Here is a 22073-nt window from a genome sequence, read left to right as displayed (position 1 = left end):
GACCCAATATATTTAATTTTTTTTGGGGGGGGTGGGGATGGTGTGGTCATTGCACTTAGTGCTTCACTGTTATAGGTGAACCAGATGTGTTTTTTTCCTTCCTCTATTTCTTTGGTTCGAGAGGGAAAGATGTTGAAGACTTCAACCCTTGATCGGTATGGAATGCCCAGTGTTGACTCTGAGGGCAATTGTGTGTGCCCAAGGCATTTTATTTTGCAGGTATAATTTTCTTGGCACCAGAACAATTCAGAAGCACCACATGCCTTTATGTTTCCCTGGCCAGTTGTCTGCTTTTGCTCTCTGAGAAACTGGTTTAAAGAACAACAACAAAAGCAATCCACTTGAAAAGTTGCACAGTTTACTCAGCATCTCAAAACAGTTCACAGGCACCCAGCGATGTTCTTGTAAGACTGCAGCCTTTGCAAGGTGGCCTTGTGTCTTTTTCTTTCTCCACCTCCCACCCTCTCCAGCACTGTCTGCCTTGGCTCCTGCTAGCTTTCCGGGCTGCCCTGCTGTTTGGCGGACCTTGTGGAACTCCAGGCTGCCATAGGGGCTGTAATTGTGAGCAGCAAGTTTCTAGGGAGGTCCGGAAGGTTGCAGCATGTCAGAGATGATCTGAGCTTGACAGAAGTGTCACAATGATCCAAGAAGCCCTTGATGAAGCAGTAACCCTTAAGGAGGCTACTCAAGTGGCAGTGAAGGATTTTAGAACTGAAAAAGAACACGTTGTCCTGCCCACGCACATCTAGCTGTTGTTATTGTTTCCTAGACAGTGGACACCTTAATGAGATGGTCGGAGAACCCACTGTGACTGATCTAACTTCCAGTCTTTTTTTTTTGTAAATTTCAAAGCTCTGTTGTTGACATTGACTAGAAAACAGTGGAATGAAAGAGCTGTGACTGATTTGCATATTTTACAAGGATATGGTGGATCCCATAGGATGAAATCTGAATAAATACGTGGATTTTGAGAACCATCTTTTTTCTGACAGTGTTCAACACGCAGCATATACATAAGCAGTAATGATTCTGAACCTACACTTGGCATTCGGAAACGCACACCAGAGGGTGACACTTCAAGCTGTAGGAGAAGCCAAGATTTTCTGAATTATGTTTCGTTGGGGAATTTTTACCTTTTCCCCCCTGTTTATGACAGTCATTTTATCTGGTTTTTTAATGAGGTCAGGAACAGGTGAATGTAAAATAATACTAGTTAGCGGAGTGATTTCTGTGTTAATGATTAGGCTATTTTTTCAATTAAAAAATTCTGATATTTGAAACCTGCTCTGGACTTTAATCACACATCCCAGTAATTAATCAGAATGAAAGGTTTTAGTGCTCCTTGATTATGTACAAATGATTATGGCTACCTGTCTGCAAGAAGTCAGAAAAACTGGCTGAAACGGGGTGGGGGGGGAGGCCTAGGGTCATCTTAGCTTAATTTTCCCGTTCTTCCAGTAAATATAAAGAATTAGCACTTGTGTGATACAGAAGTGTATTTAACTCCTTTCCCTTAAAAGGCTAATAACTTTCCCCTTTTATAAAATACAAGTCTGGTTATTAAAGCAGTCACCTTTAATATATGAGACATCAAAAAAAAAACAACAACAACAAAACCACCCACAATAAAAGCATTTTACTCCGGAGCCCTCTTACAGCTCATCTTCCACATCTTTTGTGTTTCCACATATCACACGCTACTTTATGGACTTTTGCTGTGGCATTGCCCTTCAACGAGAAAGCTTTTTCCATTTTGTACCATAAAGAATATTATTTTTCTGCCAGCCAATTTTCTCTGTTAGTCACTAATTGGCTACATAAATCTCGGGTGTTGAGAATGAGGAATGTTTCAGTGTCATAGAGTGTAATCTTCACCCTTATTTACCAATTCATTAAGATTCATTGATGCAGGATCGGTGAGAGGAAATGACAACATAAATCAGACCTCCAACATAATGACCCTAATCAGTTGGGAATTGCTGGAAATGTCATGATGAACTATGTCCTTGTGTTAGTGCCACTGTACATTGTCATTGCGCTGCTTTATGAGTGGGACGCATCTTCCTGACACTGACTGTATTTAACGAAAAAAGAGTTGTTAAAAACCTGATTCCATTAAAGCTATGAGATCTATACAAGGTCCTGTGGTATTTACCCTCCTGCCCTTTACCTTCATTGTAACTGCTTAATGGAGCTGCAGTTTAATGCACATTTAGAGTACACCTGAGTAAAAACTCCCCAGGAAAAAAAAAAAAAAAAAGGCAAGTTGATTTATAGCTTGTCATGTCTTTTCTTTAACACAATCATCTCGGCATGTATGCAGAATCAGAAATTTTTTAACTTCTCCACTTAGGCACCAGATCTCTTGGCACTAAGCTGCTGAAGCGTCCCACGAAACCCCCTAAATAGTCTCTTCTTCAGGGCTGTGGACGATGAAAACCTCTGTCTCCACAGGTTTGCTGATGGTAACTGCCAGTCGTTCCTAGAATAATGTGTCAATTCAAAATTAGCAATAGAATTTGACAGGGGCTCCTGTAAAGAGGTTTCTGGATTCCTTCCCACCCCCAAAGGTATCGATTTTATTCCACCACATTCTTGGAATCGGTTCCTGGAAGATCGAGGGTTGCCCACCTCACACACATTCTTCAGCTTAATACAGGTTATTCATTTAGCTGTAACGAATTAATCAGGTGACACCACGGAACCAACCCTGTGGGCCAGCCTCCTTCCCTGTTTGCTTATTCCTTATTAAAAATCTTGCCATTGAGTGGCGGGTAAACACGTTTTAGGATGTGAAGACTGAAAATTGTCACTTTATCCTCCTTTGGTTATTTTTTTTTTTTTTTTTTTTTTTTACATTGAGCATGATGGTAACCTTTTTTTTTTTTTTTTTTAATCTTAAAATCTTTAATCTGTGGTATAAGGCTGAGAAAGACCTGTAAGAGAACAAGACAAGTTTACCTAATCTTGACAGCTCTGGGTGTAATCTCACTCTGCTTGTGACAAGTCAGACTCTAAGATTTATAACTCCTTAATCAAATGTCTAGAAGTCTCAGGAAATGTTATCATAGGACTTCCTTTCACATGACTTACTGAGAACTCAATAGACCGTTAGATAAGCTCTAGACTAAGCCGAACTGTAGAATAATTCAAGTTGACTAACAGTTCTTTGGGGTTTTTTGGTGGGGTGGGGGCGTGTTTTCCATATGGTTGGGGAGGATGGGTTTACACCTCACTTTTATCAGGGAGCCCTGTTGTTGCCAATAAAAAGACCTTGTAATTTTTTCTGCTCTGGGGTCTTCAGGTTCTATAGGATCTCTATTTTATATCTTAGAGCTACGTGATGTGGGGGTGGGGCAGTTCTGGGGAGACACGAATGTGGTAGAGCTGCCAGTTCGTGGGGCGGTGACATGCTCCTCGAGTGACTGTCATGCAGCCTCCGAAGAGGGCCCAGGGCCCTGGATGGCAGTGAGGAGGGGACTGCAGTGGGTCAGGAGCCGCCTGCGCATCAGCGGAGGGATGACTCAGAGCGTGCGAACCGCTGCATCCTAGCACCCCACCAGTCTTCTCATGTGGTCCAGGGGGCCCCCGGCACCACTGCTACCACGAAGACCAGAATGACTCTCCCCACCCACAGCCAAACCAGCACGCCTTGCTCACTCTGCCCTGTCATCAGAGGGCCCGCCAGCTGTCGGCTGACATCCCACATATTTCACTCTTGCCCCAGTCTGACCAGTGCCGCTATGCACAGTCCCCCTGCCCAACTGGTGACAGCTCACTTGGGGCACACCCAGAGGCTGAGAGGGGAAGAGGGAGGGAGGGAGGAATTTTGAGAGAGGGGGAAAGAAACCAAGACTAACAAAAAGCAGGCAAAAGAGAAGGATTCTGAGAAATAGAGAACAAATGACAGAGAGAAAGGGAGGCTGTGGCAGAAAGAGGACAAAGAGAGGAAGGGATGATGAGAGAGACAGAGAAGGAGTGACTCTGATCGGAGAAGGGGAAAGATCTGGAGGGAAGGAGGGAGGCGACATCCCAGAAGCAAGAGGGGAGCCCAGGGTGGAAACTGGCATCCCTGGCCAGAGGTGCTGCCCAGGCCAGAGGCATTTCTCAGGCTGGCTGCAGCGTGGGATGGGCAGGTACGTTGGGTCCAGCCTCTCCCAGGCCTGACAAGGAGGCCGGACCTGGCAAGGCAGCGCTGGGCTGTCAGCGTCATCCATCAGACTCCAAACACACATCTGTGCTTTGAAGCATCCAGCGTCACCTACAAGAAAGATCTCGAGATTGTTAGCCCATCCAGACCTTCTAAGGCAAAATGAGAGCCCAGGTTCCTAACGAGAGATAGTTTAGTTAGCGCTGGTAAATGGGAAGATGAAAATCAATGTAATTTAAACTTCTCCTCCCCAGAGGAGTCCAGTCTCACAGGCTGCCAAAAAAGTGTCCAGGCCCATGATCTGTCATGTTACTGTAAAAATAGAAGTAGTGGCACAAACATTTGTTCTCTACCCTGCTTTTTCTCCAGTTTTTTGTTTGTTTGTTTGTTTGTTGTTTTTTTTAAACTTGGTCTCATTCAGCATTTTTTTTTTTCTTTTTTTCTTTTTTGGCTGCTTCCTGGCATATAGAATTCCCAGGCCAAGTGTCAGATCAGGAGCTGCTGTTGTGACCTATGCTGCAGCAACAGCCAGATCCTTAACCCACTGTGCCTGGCTGGGGATCCAGCCTGCATCCTGGTGCTCAAGAGACAGCACAGATCCTGCTGCTCCACAGCGGGAACTCCTTTGTGACATTTTTTTTTTAAGTTAAAATATAGTTGATTTACGATGTTTTGCTAATGGACTCATTCGGTTTTAATCTGTAACACCACCATTTGTTCCTAGAAGGCGAAAGGATTTTTGTGAATCTCTTGTCTTTAAAGATTGCCTCAATGGGACAAGATTTTTCTTAGTCCACTTTGCGCCCCCATGGCTGGTTCCCTGTTTCCTGTGTCCATTCTTGCTCTGCATTGAAATCCCCTCACTTCCTATTGCCTTCCAGAGATGGCATGGGGTTTCTGTTTGCAATTCCCTCGCTCAAAAGGTTCCCCCAGCCCCTGAGTTTGAGGGAGAAATCCCAGAAGGCTGCAGAGGGCAGGCAGGTGGGCAGAGAATTGGAAATGACGGATAGAAAATAACTACTCCTGGTAAAGAACAACTCTTTACAGTGACAGGAATGTGTAACAGACAGATGAAATACCTTCAAAATATGCAAATCTGTGTTTATCTCAGAGAATTCTACAGGGAACAAATCCGTGGCATTGGCAATTACGACTTATCTCACAAGTCCCCCTCCCAACCTGTAATACTTATAAACATCAATATAGCTTAGAGCTTTATGGTAAAATGTTTTTCTCCTATTTCTTTTAAGAGTTATTTGTTTAACATGCTTTTATTATCCTCGATGATGTGATTTGAGAAGAAAGCATTAATTCTCTTATCAGCTCAGTTTCCTTCCCAGTTGTTCAGAGAATTGAGCTGTCCTAGTAGTTTATGAAGTACGAGGCATTAAGTGGAGAGCTCATTGCTGATCAGATTGAGCCACTTCTGAACTGAGGCTACCCAGGCCAAACGGATTGACAGCTTAGCATTTAGGCGGCAATGTATTGGAATCACGTGGTAAGCAGCACAGTCAGGTGTCTTCACCCGCAGCCCCTTCCCAGTTAGTGCCTTTGTGTTATCTGAATTTTGGAGAAACAAGGTGCCTTAACTCTTCATTCTTTGTTGCTTGTTCTGTCTGACTTGGGTGAATACTGTACCTTGAGGAATGATTTTGGAGGTAGCCAGTGTTTATTATGTGTGTAACACCTAATGGATGTTGTTGCTCATTCATCTGCTTATGTATCCATTCATTCATCCAAGTGGTATTTCCTGACTATCTAGGATGGGCCACATCCTGGCAGATCTGGGCTCACTTGTAGCTGAGAAGTGGTAACTCTTAAACCTAGTGCTCACTTGATCATATTAGACCAATGTCAGATATAGCCTTTTTCAAAACAATCACTCCATGGGGTATCCTTGGAGTACACTGTTAATCTGTGGTTATTTTCCAATGAAGCTGATGATCAGTTACATGTTGGTAGTTCACAGAGGACCCCTGGTCAGGGGGCTGATTCTGCCCTGCTCAGTCATTGATGCATTTATTTAGCAAATGTCCACTAAGCATTGCTGTGTGCCACCATGCCAGGCTCTGGATGCTCTCCCTTTGACTTGCTGGATGATTTTAGAAGCTGGTCTAAACCTCAGTGTTTGTTGCTCTATGTGCTTTACCCAGATACTTCAAATCCTGTGTTTGCTCACAGCCTTCCCCTCACTTCCATTGATGGTACTCTGCTTCTCCATCCTGCATCTTCCTGGATGCATCTGCATCTGCCTGCATCTGCCCTGCCCAGCATCTACCTGATAACCAGCCATTTCAGCAGGACACTTGCTACACCTCTCTCTTACTCCTCTTCCTTCAGTGCTTTGGCCTTGGCAACATCCAGCCCCATTTGCCATCGAGCACACTGCTTTTCCTATTCATGCTGGCGATTCTCTCAAAACTGCAGAGCTCTGCATTCTGGCCTCAACAGTCCCAGTGTTGGTGGGTTTAGATTGCTTTCCTCTACCTCATTGATTCTGCAGGAATTTGCCCACCTCACTTGAGCCTCTGCCCTACCTTCATTTGATCTCAGCAGATGTTTTCATTTCTCTTTTACTATAAAAATGGTGATCGGGTGCCTTATTAAACTCTGCTTCTCTAAACTCAGAATCTCAGCCTTGTTTGTCTTTGATTACCCCCTTAGTCTGCAAAGAACTTTCAGAGTATTGAGCACTTGCTGTTTTCCAGGCAGTGTGATGGGTTGCTTTTGCATCCCTGCATTGCTCATGACCCCATTCATTCATTTATGGAGCAAAAAAACTTTTGTTGAGTGAGTGCTAAGTATACAGACTATTAGACTTTAGAGACGCAATGATAGATACTCTTGGTGTAGTGGGAGGAGAGGTTTAATCTTTATCATATGGAGCAGCTGACCCTTGGCCAACTTAAAAATGAAGTACATCTGGCATACCTAAGAAGAAATACCTTTTATCTAAAGTTAACATTGAGGAATTCCCCTTGTGGCTCAGTGGTAACGAACCTGACTAGTATCCACAAGGACGCGGGTTCAATCCTTGGCACTGCTTAGTGGCTTAAGGAGCTCGTAATGCCATGAGCTGTTGTGTAGGTCACAAGCTTGGCTCAGATCCCATGTTGCGGCAGCTGCAGCTCCGATTCGACCCCTAGCCTGGGAACTTTCATATGCTGTAGGTGCAGCTCTAAAAAGAAAAAAATAAAATGATGCCCTTGATAGTGGCAGAAGTTTCCTTGTGTATTGCAGGGGAGAGATGATGAGGCCTGGATGGCCAGGGTGATAGTGAAGAGATTGAGGATAAATTGGATGGATTTGTAAGACTAAAAATGACCATGTCTTGGGGATCACCTGAAGGTCAAAGAAGATGGAAGTGGCATTTTCCTGATCAGGAAAAAGAGGCAGGTTGGAGAAAAGAGTGTTCAGTTTTGGACATGTTGAATTTTAGGAAATCTGACGGGCTTTGAATGATGCGAATAACTATTAGAGGAGAGAAGTAGTTCCTGGGGATCCAGTCTGGATAATCCCTGAGTAGGCTGGGTTGAAACATATATGAAGGGTACAGGGGAACCTTTAGAAACCCTAGCAATAAATGCATGGCTGGAGATAGTGAAGTTTAAAAAAAAAAAAAAAAGACCAAGGAGGTGAAGTTTATAGAGTCAGGCAGCAAACTGGAGGAGGCAGTGTGGTCTCAAGGAAGGTATGGGAGAGGTTTCAGAGAGTGGCCTTAAGTGTCAGAAGTGACAGAGAACCTCTGCTCTGTTAGGTGCAGCAGTGTTTCTGGGCCTATCCTGGCACCACCTGCATCCTCACCCCCTGGCCTGCCTATTGTAAATACTGCTTCAGGGTTCTACCCCAGCCTTCCTGCCCTGGATATGGGTGGAGTACCAGATGCTTGTTGGCTTCAAAGTTTAGGAACTATGATTCTATCCTGGAGAATTGAGAAGCCACAGTGGGACTTCTTGCCGTGGTTCAGTGGTTAACAAGCCCAACTAGTATCCATGAGGACTTGGGTTTGATCTCTGGCCTTGCTTAGTGAGTTAAGGTTGCCTTGAGCTGTGGTATAGGTCACAGACGTGGCTCAGATCTCATGTTGCTGTGGCTATGGTGTAGGCTGGCAACTACAGCTTGGCCCCTAGCCTGGGAACCTCCATACCACAGGTGAGGTCCTGAAAAGACAAAACACAGGGATAGAAAAAAAAGAAAACGCAAAACAAAACAGAAGCCACAGTGCAGAAAGATGTAAGTGGGAGCTAAAAACAGGGAGACAGCATCCTTTCAAGACACTTCACTGAGTAAGAGGCTGAAGAGTAGGTACAGATGAGGCAAGCATCACCCAAGAATGACTGTATTTGGGTGCAGAGTACCTTCAGTGAATTTATAGGCTGAAATGGGGGGAGCCAGTAGAGAGAGGGCATTGGCACTGGAGGAATGGTAATTGATGGAGGGCATGGACTTAAGCATGAAGGTGGAAGCTAAATAGCCTGTTACTCTCAAAAGGGAAGGAGGAGAGGGCAGGAGATTGAAGGTGTTTGATGTTGGGTGGGGGAATTCCCTTCTGCCTTCTCCATCGTCTTACCACACTCAACTTCTCTAAACTACTTGAAACTACCAGCCATCCCTTCCATCTTGAAACTCCCTTCTGACTTCTGTGTCATTCTCTAGCCTCTGCTCCTGAGTATCCCTCTGTATTGGGATGACCTTGACATTCACATGTTTGTCCACAGCTTGGTATATGAGTGTATAGGTACATTAATACTCTCTGACCATTAGTGTTTTCCTCTCAAAAAAGGGGTTTGTACATACCCCACTGGGCAATTGTGATGGCAAGAACTTAGTACTGGGTACAATAGCACCTTTCCTGTTTCGTAAAAGGAAGAATTGATTATGGTTGGTTCAGAGGATCCCATCCCCTTCCCCTCTCAGTCTTACCCACTCCCTTTGAAGTGTCACCCATGCACTCAGGACTCCCCCCACCCAGCTCTTGTTTTCACTTCTGCTTCTCTCCTGAGAATAACCTCTTTCTCTTGTTTGGCCTTTCTCACCAGCACATCATTATTCTCCTGATCACCTGGTCTGGAAATTAAAGACACTTACTGATGCCCCCTCATTTCTTCTAATCAGACAGCTCCCAGGTCTTTGGGTCTAGCTACACAATATCTCATTCATTTATTCATTCGCTCATTCATTCATCTGGTAGTGAATTATTCATCAAACTCCTGGTACCCTGTTAGGTACAAGACATGATCCTTGGCTTATAGTTAAGCATTCAGAAAATTAGAAGACTGTATACTGGTTGCTCTGCAAGAGTTTAGTATAAAGCATGATGAGACCCTGTGGAAGAATGCCTGTCCCAGACTTGATGATGGGGATAGTCTACCAGAGTTTCTTAGCTTAAGCTGAGTTTTGAGGTTTTATAGAATTTAGCACCACGAAACTTCACAATGGAGACACAGAGTTAGAGGGAAGGTATGTGAAGGTACAGAGGTGTTCAAGGCTGTTGTTTTGTGTGACCACAATGCAGATGCGAGAGAGGAAGGGAGGCGATTGGAGAGAGAGAACACAAAAGCAAGCTCACTGGTCTAGCCACATCACGAAGCGCTGTGTTCCTAGCCCAGTGCTATACATTAGAAATAAAATGAGAGCCCCCTAAGGAATTTAAAACTTTCTGTTAGCTGCATTAAAAAAGTAAAAGGAATCAAGTGTATATTATAATAGTATTTTATTTAATCCAATTCAAAATATCATCATTCCAAGCTGTAACCAATATTCAACATTTATGAAAGACACATTGTCCATTCTTTTCTTACATACTGCATCTGAAAAATCATCTCAGTTTGGATATTAAAATTTGATCAGAAATACTTGATCTATACTTAAATTTTGTAAAACTTATAGTTGAGAGGGTAGACTGATACACCCAAGTTGTTCGGCACATACCTGAAAATTTTCCAGTCACTGAATCGAGTGTCAGTCTTTAAATTTAAACTAGTTTGCATTAAAAGTGCACATATTTCATGATGGAGGGTAATGTGAGAAAAAGAATATATATATATATATATATATATATATATGTATATGTATGTATAACTGGGTCACTTTGCTGGGTAGCAGAAATTGACAGAACATTGTAAGTCAACTATAATTTTTAAAAAATTGAAAAAATGCAAATACTTCAAACATTCAGCTCTGTAGTCACTCTAGCCACATTTTAATAGCTTGAGGGCCTCATGTGCATAGTGGCTTTCATCCTGGACAGAGCAAGCCTCGAGGTTTTGGGACTTCACATGTGTAGAATCAGGAGGCCATTGAAGGAGAAGCCATTAAAGAAAGGAGGTGACCTGATCAGATTGTACTCTGATGTAGTCAGACTAGGAGATGTATTAATTCACATTTGGGGAGTTCCCTTTGTGGTTCAGCAGATTAAGAACCCAATACTGTCTTTCTGAGATGTGGATTCAATCCCTGACCTTGCTCTGTGGATTAAAGATCCTGTGTTGCCACAAGCTGGACACTGTGTTGCTGTGGCTGTGGTGAATGGAGGTCTGCAGCTGCAGCTCCGATTTGACCCGCAGTCCAGGAGTTTCCATATGCAACGATAAAAAAAATTCACATTCCGAGTTATAAAATGATGAGGGCGTGCTCTGAGGCAAGAGTGTAGAGAAGCAGATATTATTTAAATAGGAGGTAGAGATCAAGCCCTAATTCCACTCCTTCCCAAGCATATTATATTTTGAAGATTTGATGCACTTATCTGTAAAATGAGATGTATCCATACTTGCCATTGTAATGGGAGTTGGCATTAACATTAAGCGAGATGATGTAAATAATACTAAAAGCTTATATTTCTTAATGATGAATGAATAGAACATAGAATGGATGGGCACTGATAATAGTCTTCCTTTTATTTCCCCTATCAGATAATTCATGATTTAGAAAGTGACCCCTTTTTGAAAACCCCTGGCTTGGGATTTGGATGGAGGAAGAAATAGATGATTTCAGTTTGAGAAAAAGTTGAGGTTCTTTTAGGACATCCAGAAGAAATGTCTAGGAATGTCCAAAAGGTAGTAGGATTTGGGGTCTGTAGCTCTGGAAAGGTATTTTAGTTGGCTGAAATGATCCAGGAGTTAAGGGATGTAGGTGGGCCTGAAGTCAAGCCATGGAAAGGATAAGGTTTTCCAGGGTTGGTACTTTAGAGCAAGGGTCAGCAAACTGTAGTCTTCTGGGCCAAATCTCACTGCCACCTGTTTTGTAAATTAAGTTTAATTGGCACTCACTCAGTTTTGCCCACTGGTTAATACTCCGTTTCTGGCTGTATTCATGCTACAAGGGAGCAGTAACTCTACATGGTTGGGACAAAGACCTGGTAGCCTGCAAAGTGGAAATATTTACACTCTGGCCCTTGCCACCCCAAAATTTGTCAACCCCTGCTTTAAGATTTAGGTGTGTGTTTTTTTTTTTTTTTTTTTTTGGTCTTTTTTTTGCCTTTTCTTGGGCCGCTCCGGCGGCATATGGAGGTTCCCAGGCTAGGGGTCCAATCGGAGCTGTAGCCACCGGCCTACGCCAGAGCCACAGCAACGCCAGATCGTTAACCCACTGAGCAAAGGCAGGGATCAAACCCGCAACCTCATGGTTCCTAGTCGGATTCGTTAACCTCTGCGCCACGACAGGAACTCCAGATTTAGGTGTCTTGAGAATGGAACTCCAGGCAAGATGGAAGATTTCAGAGTGAGTGGAGGAAGTTAAGCTCATTAAAGGAGTGAAAAGGAGCCAACAGCTAGATAGGCAGAGAGGACCACCATGAGCAGGAAAACCAAGAGGCAAAGAGCAGAGGTTTTTGTTTTTGTTTTCAGAGAGACAATGTGAATGACAGTGTCATGTGTTGTTAAGAGGTCACTTGAGGTAAGGATTGAAAAGTGGCCATCGAATTTAGCAACTCTGGGCTCATTAGCCGATGTGGTGGGAATATTTTGGGCTGAGAGGCGGGGCAGAAGCCACCCTGCTATGGCCGAGGATCCAGCGGGAAGAAGGAAGTGGAGGCGATGAGGCATGTTTCTCTCCATCAGCTGGCAGGAAATGGAGGGAGCGCTGGTGGGAGCCGAGAGTGACACTTGAGGTTTTGAGGAAGCCTATTTTAAGATCGGTGTGTGAACTTGTCATGAGAGGGGGAGTTGAGAGGTAACAGTGGAAGAGGGAGTCATGATGGAGCAGGTGCTCAGGAGTCAGGGGCAAAGGGAAGGAGCCCCACCCCCTTTATATTCCCACCCCTACTGCCTCTGTCAGTTCTGGGCTAAAGCTTCCTAATTTGCCCCCTGGTGTCCTTGCTTTAGCCCCATCCTAGATGCTTATATCAGATTTCTCTTTCTAAAATTTTCCTCAGCTCCCAGCCGTTGCCTGTTTCCTGCTCAGTGAAGGTTCCACCTCCGCATTTGGCTACTTCCGTTTTTTCCTGGCACCTCCTATTTGCTTGTGAGTGTGCCCTCCCTCAGCCTCCTCATTCCCACCCTTGGGAAATATAAGACTTCTTTCAAATGGCAGGGCGTCACCTAAGTGTTACATAACCTGACCCATCATAGGTACTCAGTTCACTGGTATTGAGGAAGGAGAAGGGCAAGCAGAAATCACAGGTCCTTATGACTTTAAGGCTTAAACCATTAGATCAGAGAAACAATATGATTAACTGCCAGAAAGTTATCACAAAGCCAGAATGCATCAGGTAATCTCTTTATCTTTTGTCTCTGAGAGTGACACCAGCCTTCGAGAAAGATTCTCTAAAGGGATGCTCAGAAATCTTGTAAAATAGATGTAAAGTAAATTCTATTGCATCTAAAGATCTTACTGTTTTGCTATATGTATGGAAAGATAGTTTTCCTGACAATTATAAGCAAATATTCTGCCCTATTAAATGAAAACATTGAAAATAAATATAGGAGTTAGACTTAAATGATTTTAAGGCGTATTATAAATTTATTATTGAAAAAGAGCTATAACTCATTGCTTTGTTGCCATCATAAAACAGTGCAAATTCCATAGAATAGTTTTTTTAACTATAATACTGCTGACATCAGGGTTGGAATAATTTTTGTGGTGGGGGCTGTGCTTTGCATACTAGGATTTTGGCCACATGCATTCTGAGTTTCCCAGTAGCACCTATTCCCACCTGTGACAACTAAAAATGTGCCCAGACATTACCAGATGTCCCCTGGGTGGGGGTATGGGGGCAAAATCACCCCCTATTGAGAATCACTGCTATGGAATGACATGCTTTATGTCATACACCTGCCCCGGCATCCCTGCCTTTTCCTGCCAGCTCTTCTCTTGTGCATTTTTTGATCAGGGGCATTCTGATAAAAGTGAGATCAGAATTCTCTCATTATTTGTGTCTTATTTTATTTTTTGCTTTTTAATGGCTACACCTGCAGCATATGGAAGTTTCCAGGCTAGGGGTCAAATTGGAGCTGCAGCTGCCAGCCTACACCACAGCTCTGGACAGTGAGGAACTATATCCAGTCTCTTGAGATAGAACATGATGAAAGATAATAGAAGAAAGAGAATACACACACATGCACGCGCACACACACACATAACTTGGCACAACATTGTAAATCAGTCATACTTAAATGTTAAAAAAGCAGTAGATTGAAGTTGATAGAATGATGAAATTAAAAAAAAAAATTCTTCCGTCACAAATACCCACCTGTTGGAAGGAAGCCCACTTTTGGGGAAAGAACCAAAAACTCATACAAACATGGAGAGGTATTACACCATAGTTGCATTTTTTAATGTAAAGTTACCAAATTCACAGGCAGTGAGCCTAAGGAAGCCATGGTAGGCTTGGAGGGCTGTTTGAAGGAACACCAAACACACTGAATAGTGAGGTGCTGTGAGAGAGTCTTGCTCCTGGGGCAGGTGTCCTGGGTGGTGGGGCTTTGGTCATGGGATCTGTGATTCCCGTCAGTCCCATTTTCCCACCGTGCAGACACGCGCGAAATGCACCAGTCTTTAACCACTGGCCTCTACACTATGAGGTACAAGTTGCTAATCCTGTCTGCAATTATCAGCATGTACTTCTCTTGACTTCCACAAACCATGTATACCACGGAGAAATGCTTCTGAGAAGGCAATTAAAGATTTTTTTCTTGAGGTATCAAGGCTTTAAAGTGCTCATCAAGAGATTTCTTAGGACAAGGCGGGTTTGCAGGATTACCCTCTGCCCTGCTCTGCGTTTTTCCTTTTAACTACAACTTGGTAAACAAGAGCTAATTCTTAATAATAACCTGGGAAGTTACTGCCATTCAAAGAAATGTTGACTTTATTGATGTTATATTCCTCATATAGCCAAGAGAAAGTAGGAAACATTCCTACAAATCATTTAACTGAGAATGCAGTCCTGCTTCTATGGGCTCCTTTTAGATAGGGAAAAGAGATTCTGTGCTTGAGAATTTTTTAGTGGCCTGCCAGAGGTCTAGGTTTTATGGGCTCCTAATAATCACAGCGGTGATTTATTGAGCACCTACTGCATACGAAGCACTTGACACATAATAGCTTCTTCATGTGTTCTCAGAGCCCTGTGCGTTTTTCATGAGACTTCTCCCAGTTCTAATCCCCACTTATTAAATGACTAATTGATTAGTGTGTGTTTTCCCCACTAAACAGTCACCTCCATATCAGTGGATCCGTACTGACGTTCGTTCCCTATTGTGGCCCCAACACTTAGGGCACAACCCAGCCAGCACCTATTACGTACAAAATGCTTATTGCTTTGAAGGATGATTGAATCCAGATCCAGAGTGTTAGGGTTTTACAGATGAGGAAATGGAAAGGTGGGGTGGTCAGGAGGCATATTGAAACCTTACCATTGGCAGGGGGAGGCATCAAATTCAAGTATATCTGGTCCACTGGCGGCTCTCTTTCCACCACACCTGCCTTCTCAAACTTTAGTGTGAATCACCAGGGAGTTCTTACTGCAAGGCATGTTCTCCATTCAGTGAGTCTGAGATGGGACTGAGAAAGTGCATTTCCAGCAAGCTCCCAGGTGACACCCATACTCCTTTCCAGGGAACCACAATGTTGTGCAGTAGAGGTCTGCACCAGAGTTGCAGTATAAACAGTGATGACTTTCTTATCTTTTGGAGACATGGTTGGTTCTCTTTGGAAATCCTTAGCATAGTACAGAGCCCTTGTACCTTTACCAGGCTCCTAAGGGAAGTGCCGCAGGGATCAGCTCTTGGATAAAAACACTGGCCCCTTCTATCACTTGGTTATTCATAAGCTGTGATCTTTGATGAGTCTTTACTCATATATCAATGGTGGGATGATGCTAATGGACCCCTGTTGCCTCCATTAAAAGTCTCATACTCAGTACCAGGTGTTGTTTCTGCTCTAAAGGTGCCCAGTACCACTGCTGTTCACTGCTACCATGGAAATGCCAGGGAGTAGCAATGCCCTTCAGAAGTTTCTTTGGATATTTAGTTGAAGAAGGTGTCCTATTGAAACTCTGGAGTCTCCAGACATCAGGTGGCCCCACCATTGACTCTGAAGCCATCCATTGGTCCCACCGCCCAGTGTGTGAACGGAGGCTGCCATCAGTGTCCCCGCTGGTGGTGCCTGCTCTACCGAATGTGGGATTGTGGGCCTCTTAAGCTCTACCCTTCTTGTTGGCATGGCTGTGACAGTTTCTTCCTAAATACCCTCCCTGGCTGAGCAATTCTTTCTAGCTCTTGAGAAATAGGTGCAGCAATTGGCCTTTTTACTAGTTATAGTGTAAGGTTCAAGGTCTAGGTGCTTATCTTAACCATTTGACACTACACGGTGGAGCATATCTCTAAGAAGGGGCCCCTCAGTCAGAGCTGTGATTACTTATCACCGAGCAGTCTGATGTCCAGCCCCACCTACACTGTGTGACCAGCCTCTGTGCTGGTTCACAGATAGTGAGTTCAAGCCATGCTAAGTGTAGGGCGTTATCCGGGCTCTTGACTTCAGGCTAATTCTCTATTCTTCCCAGCCATTTACACCAGATCTGTTCATAATCTTTGTGCCTGATGGGAGCCTACCCTTCATTCACCATGTAACATAATGTCACCTTTTTTTGTTTTTTTTTTTTTGGGGGGGTATGCAAGATTTGAAGATTCGTTTATGTTGTGCTCCAATTGTGTAGTAGTAAAAATTAAAGGGGCACTTTGAAAAAGCTTTATTTTAGCTCTGTATTTTGAAAAAGTCTTTCAGAGATGTCTTCCTTTATCATATTCAGCTGTGCTAAATGGTCATGAGGGATGGTTTAATGAGATGAAGACTTACAAGGTAAGAGCATCATTATATTATTGAAATCAGACTGCACGTAAATTGGCAGATACCTGTAGTTTGTCCTGAAGTCGTTTATTGAAGAGCTTGCTTTAGTTCTCTTCACATGGACAGGCAAGGCACCAGAATTATAGATGATGAATGAGGAATATGCTACTGATGGAATTTTTTAAAGCACATGAAGGTTCTTTCACGTCTTTGCTATCTTAACACGTTAGGTTTTCTCCCTTCCACTTTTATTTTTCATTTGTTTGGGAATGTTACATCAATGTTAATCTAAGTAGACTGTATGCCTATGTCTATGGATTCATCAACTTTGCAAAGGTAATGATTAAGCTGGACAAATGTGTAAAGCCACACAAAGAAAAGGCAGCTTACGTCTCACTTTTCTTTCATATATATAAAAATTATTCCCTTTTTATAATACCTGGGCATCATGGTCATTGTTCCCATTAAAAAAATACTGTATTTTGTGAAATGATACGATCTCTGAGGCATTTCCCATTATATAGACGCCGTGTCTTTAAATTATAGCAATTTCTTAAGATTTTAAGGCAAAATGGGCTCTTAGAAGTGTGATTAATAGCAGGGAATGAGGCTAATGCTGGGTCATCAGTGGCACTCCATTACAAAAAAGGTTGGACTAATAAAAGCATCCATCTTTTTGACCAATAAAGCATTTGAATGATATGCTTATAGTTTTTATCATAGAGTGGTTACTTGGTAATGAATAAACTCTGAACTTGCATTGAAGAAAGGCAGCTCTACTTAAGTGGCTGTTGCACTAGTTTTTTGATGATGTGAGAAAAGGCAAGTCTGGGAGGGAGGCTTGTGTTGGAGTGGCCGGTTTGATTTCCAGGTTGTCTTCTACAAGCGTAATACCCATGGCCCGGGAGTCCCATTCAGTTTAGAGAGTCTAGCTGGTTGATTATTTCTCAAGCAGCATAAGGGTATACAGTAGACTCTCTATCAGTGCCTTATGCATTGCATTGTTAGGAATACTATACTTAGGAGTCACGGATGTAGACTGGTCTCAGGATGGAACTCCTAAGTCTCCTCTTGCTCAGTTCCCCAAGACATAAGCTTGGACCACTCACTGGTGTGTTGGAAGAGGATTTTTAGATGGCTCATAAATCATTCACCGGTTCCCATTATTGTGAGTTGATGTTGCAGCAATTCCATTTTCAGTCTGTTTTGATCCTTCTGATACAGTCAAGAAGAAAGTCTCCATTTGGTGCGAGTGTGTCTTTAATCTCTCTTTCCCCATTGTAAGTTCATTATTTAACAAAGCAAGAACATGGCTTCCACCCAGAGCCTCTGTGGACACCAGGATCTAGCTAGAATTTGATTACATTCGTTGGGTTGTATTACCTTAATTAGAAAGTCTTTCTCTCTAAAGGGAAGCACACCGGTTTTCCATTTGAGGCAGTATTATAAAGTTTTCTCTGAAATAGATTTATGTTGGCCAAAAGTAAGTAATTTGTAAGAATAACATGGGAGATGTAGATGAAGATGGCAAAAATAATGAAGGTAGAAGTAAATGCTTGAGGTTTGGAAACTGGCTCAAGTGGTCACTATGGTAGCATGATCGCTCTAAGAATCTCAGGATTTCTAAGACCCAATCTTGGGTCTTCCCAGAGTTTCCTGGAGACTCTTTATTTTTGAAAATAGTTTATCAAACAGGTTGTATAAAAAATTCAGTCAGTGCCCTCTATCTTCCTCTTTGATGTATTTTTTTTTTCAATTTTTAAAGTTTTATTGAGGTATAGTTGATTTTTAATGTTATGGTAATTTCTTCTATACAACACAGTGATTCAGTTATGCATATACCCACATTCATTCACTTTCAGAGTCTTTTCCCACATAAATTATCACAGATTATTGGGTAGAGTTCCCCTGTGCTGTACAGCAGGTCCTATGTGGAATATTGGCCTCTTTCATTTATTTTAATTAATTTTTTAGTAAAGAAAGCTTCAAACATTTAGGTTCTGCGGGGAACAAAATAAGTAAAACAGACACGTGCAGGTAGAACTAAAGGTGGATTAGGGCAAGTTCCTCACCACAACTGGGATAGAGGAAAAAGGCATGTTATATCTCCCAGTCATGGGGAGGAACCCATAGAATCACCTTGCAGTTAAAAAGGGCCTCCATTTGGGTAATGGTTATGCGAGGCTTAGAAAACTCCAGGGCTCAGCTATTGGCCTTTACCAGGGAAATGGCTGCCACTCTTTGGATTATCATTTAGAATTGTAAACTAAAACCCCTTACCAGTCATTTGGTTCATTTCAGGCTCCAGGGATAGAAAATAAACATAAAGGTCAGGAGAACTCCTGGAAGAAACCAGAAGTGTGGAGAGTGGGTAACCAGCATTTTTCAGTGAAGATGGGGAACAGGGATGGGGGGATAGAGCAGGATTCTTTGATTTCATTTTTTTCTCTCTGTAGTTTTGCTGGGACATGGGATAAGGCCCTGCTCTGTGTCCTAGCCATCTCGGCCGCATGCGAAGAGCAGTGAGCATGGAATTTGAGAACGTTCCGTTCCCAAGGCATTTGAGGAAGAGTCTGTGTTAGTTGTTCCAGCAGCCAGACTTGCATCATCATTCAGGGTTTAGCAAGGCTGGCTTTCTTTCTCTGGGGCAGTGGAACAGTTTAATCCCCACAGGCTTTCTAGGGCAGAAAAGGGATTCATCTCAATGTCCGTTCCCTGTGTCTATAAGGTGCTAACAAGTCCTCAAGCCTGAGGAATTCTCTCCTCCTCAGGCACGGAACCCTCCGTAGAATTTTCGTCTCCAGACACTGTGGAGGCCTGAGGGGCTGTGTTGGTTTGGGGAAAGGAGAGAGTCAGCAGAGAGGCACTTAGGAAACAAACTATAGCACAACACAACCAAAACACACAAGAAAACCCTCTGCTATTTTGTGCCTTGGCAGTTGCAGAAGAAAGGCTAGATTTTTGAAGCAGAAGGTGGAATCAGGAGCAGCTAGAGAAGGTTAGGAAGTTTTTAATGGAAATGAGGGTGGGGGGAGAGGAGCTGGGAAGACCAGTAAAATTTTGGTTATACTTTTTAGACAGAGATGGGAATTCCAGTAATCTGATACTTACTAGTGTAATTGCCAGAATCCTCCGAGGTATATAGCCTTAGTTTTTTTTCTAATTTCATTTTCCTAGTTTCACATTTTGCTTTGGTATCCAGCAGTGTTGTGCTATACTTGGCAATGACACAATGCTAAATTTTTAAAAAATTAATTAACTGATTGTGAATGTAAGACAGAGATAAATTACCAAACTGTCGTTCGGTATGTTTTTGCTTATTACATTTTAAGTAATAGAGAAATGTTCTTCACCTGTATCAAATTTAAGTAGTTTAATGATGTTAAAGTATCTGTAAAATAGATTCAAAGAAATGTTTTGATTGCAAATGGTATTCCTAAATATAGAATCTATGATAAAGTTTGATAACGTTCTTAGGATAAACAGCATGCTGTTCTATATGTTAGGACACAAGAAAACACATTTTTGGAGAAAAAACCCTTCTTTGTAACACTTTGTTAGTGGACACATTGAACTTATTCATTATTGGCTTGGAAAACCAGGATTTCTTTGATAAGCTCACAACATGAACTCTTGAGTCCTTCTATGTAACATCAACTGATTAGGATATTATATATAATCTTTTTTAAGGGCAGAATCATCACCTAGTTTAGTTGGATTTTTGCAGCGTGGTTGGAAATGCTACAGATCTGTTTGTGGCTCTAGAATGCTAAAGTGTATCTTGGAACAAGAAACTCGGGGAGAAAGAAACATTAGCGTTTTCCTTCTAGATGAAAATATTTAAGATTGGAATCAGTGTTTGACCCATATATTTCATTGATAAGAGAAGATGAGCCCAGGAAATGAATGTGTGGTTATTCAAGCATGAAAATATTACAGTCTTTTCAATCTGTTGCTAGATCCAACCTATAGTAGTTGAAGCACTGTGGATGCTTATTTTTATCTGCAAGCCAGGAAATCAAAGGGCATTGACTGAACTCTGTTTGCTTCATTTGGGGTGGGGGGGTGACCTCGTTTTCCTACAGGGGGCCATGCTTCTTTGAGACTTTCGAAGTGGTGTCCCCAGGAAAGAGTTAACTGGATTTCACTTGATTCGCTCTGGCTTATATGATGATGAGTAATGCAAGGTTGGTAACGGCAAATTGTTGTTTATAAGCAAACATGGCATTGTGCACACAAGCAGGCCTGGTCTCCAACTGGTTTGATTTCATGGTGGTCAGCAGCTGATCTATGTAACATACAACCTTTCTGCCTCTCTAAATGTCAGAAGAATGACTGTTTGTTTATCTTGCCTTCTTTGCAGCTGTTTACTCTGTAATGCATTTACCTCGACCTTGATTCCCAGAGAGTGGCCCCTCTCTCCTCCCCAGTTGTGTTTACATTAGTCCTGCCCCTGGTGTCACCTATGAAATCTGTTGATTATTCCACCTGGTTAATGTTAAATTGCTCTTGTAAGATGATGTGTTTGTTCATAAACACAAATGCTGGGCGCCTTGTTTACTGTACCCATGGCAGCAATCGTTATTAAACAAATATTGCTTTGTTTGCGGGTGTGAGCAGCAGTTTATCCTGCAAGGTCTGTTTAAAAAACACACACATTAGAAAAAAAAAAAAAAAAAAAACTTAAATGCTAGAATTTTGATAAAGAAAGAAAAAGGGGAACTTGTCCCTGGAATGTGGTTGAAAGAGACTTAGGTTTGCTTTTCTTATCTTTTGCTTGGATGAAGGGGCTGGAGAGATTAGCGAGTTGTTTGGTTTTTCTAAGAGATTTCCTTAGTGTAATGATATCTATGCAGTTGTTTGCTCTTTTCAGAAGGGAGAGAGCTCTCCTGAAGGGCCACTAGCTCAGTAATAGAACATCAGATGGCTAGAAAACTTTGTCGAACAAACAAGGACTTAAAAGGTCTAGGAGAAAAAGTCTAGTGCTATGAACAAGGCAGTCACCTTCGAAAGGTACAATCCCTGCGTTTTGTATTTTGTGTGTGTTGTGTGTGGTCCTTGGGGGCTCCTTGTGGGTCCTCTCTGATGTGTGTGTGTGCTCTGTCTAGTTCGAAAAGGAAATACAAACTTTTCATTTGATACGTTCTCAGTAATTCCTCTGTGACGCTGGACAGCCTAACTGGGAGGAAAGCATACAATTAATAGGCAGTGATATATGTTAAAAAGCTAATGTTTTTATTTTGTCACACTTACCTGCCTCACTTTAAAATGTGCTTCTGCATTGTGTCATTTAGTGAAGTAAAGCCAACCTTGTGTCTCTTTATTCAGCTTGAGGGCAGGCGGTTGTGTTTATGACTACTTGCTTGGACAGTGGCAACCATAATAGATAAGACCCAACAGGAGCCCGTCCTTTGTCATGTTTTGCAAACAGCAGAGCAAACTCAGCTCACATCATCTCTGCTTTTTGTTTTTTAAATTATTGTTTGTTGCTGTTTCTGACTTGGCCTTGTGTTTCAAAACTGGGCAGGACTTGCTAAGGTTTGCTGTAAATTACAAGGATACACCACAGACCATCAGGGTGGGGGCTGGGGGGTCATGACCTTCAACAAATGGTGGTCTTTTTTTTATCAGACAAAGTCTGCTC

The 22073-nt window shown here is 42.6% G+C and overlaps 1 protein-coding gene across 11 annotated transcripts in view; it reads left to right on the top strand.

Moving 5' to 3' along the window:
* FOXP1 (forkhead box P1) overlaps nucleotides 1-22073 on the top strand; it is a 627515-nt gene that overhangs the window by 351228 nt on the left and 254214 nt on the right. For 2 of the 11 annotated variants that reach the window (XM_021070851.1, XM_021070849.1), the window contains exon 1: nucleotides 11622-21442. The exons of the other annotated variants lie outside the window; for them this stretch is intronic. The gene's annotated coding sequence lies outside the window, so the exon portion shown is untranslated. Of the gene's footprint in view, nucleotides 1-11621; nucleotides 21443-22073 lie in introns of those variants that run through there. 11 annotated transcript variants of the gene reach the window in all.

The sequence above is a fragment of the Sus scrofa genome, chromosome 13 (genome assembly GCF_000003025.6).
Source record: "Sus scrofa isolate TJ Tabasco breed Duroc chromosome 13, Sscrofa11.1, whole genome shotgun sequence".
Lineage (NCBI taxonomy): Eukaryota > Metazoa > Chordata > Mammalia > Artiodactyla > Suidae > Sus > Sus scrofa.
This window is presented reverse-complemented; position numbering and strand designations above follow the sequence as displayed.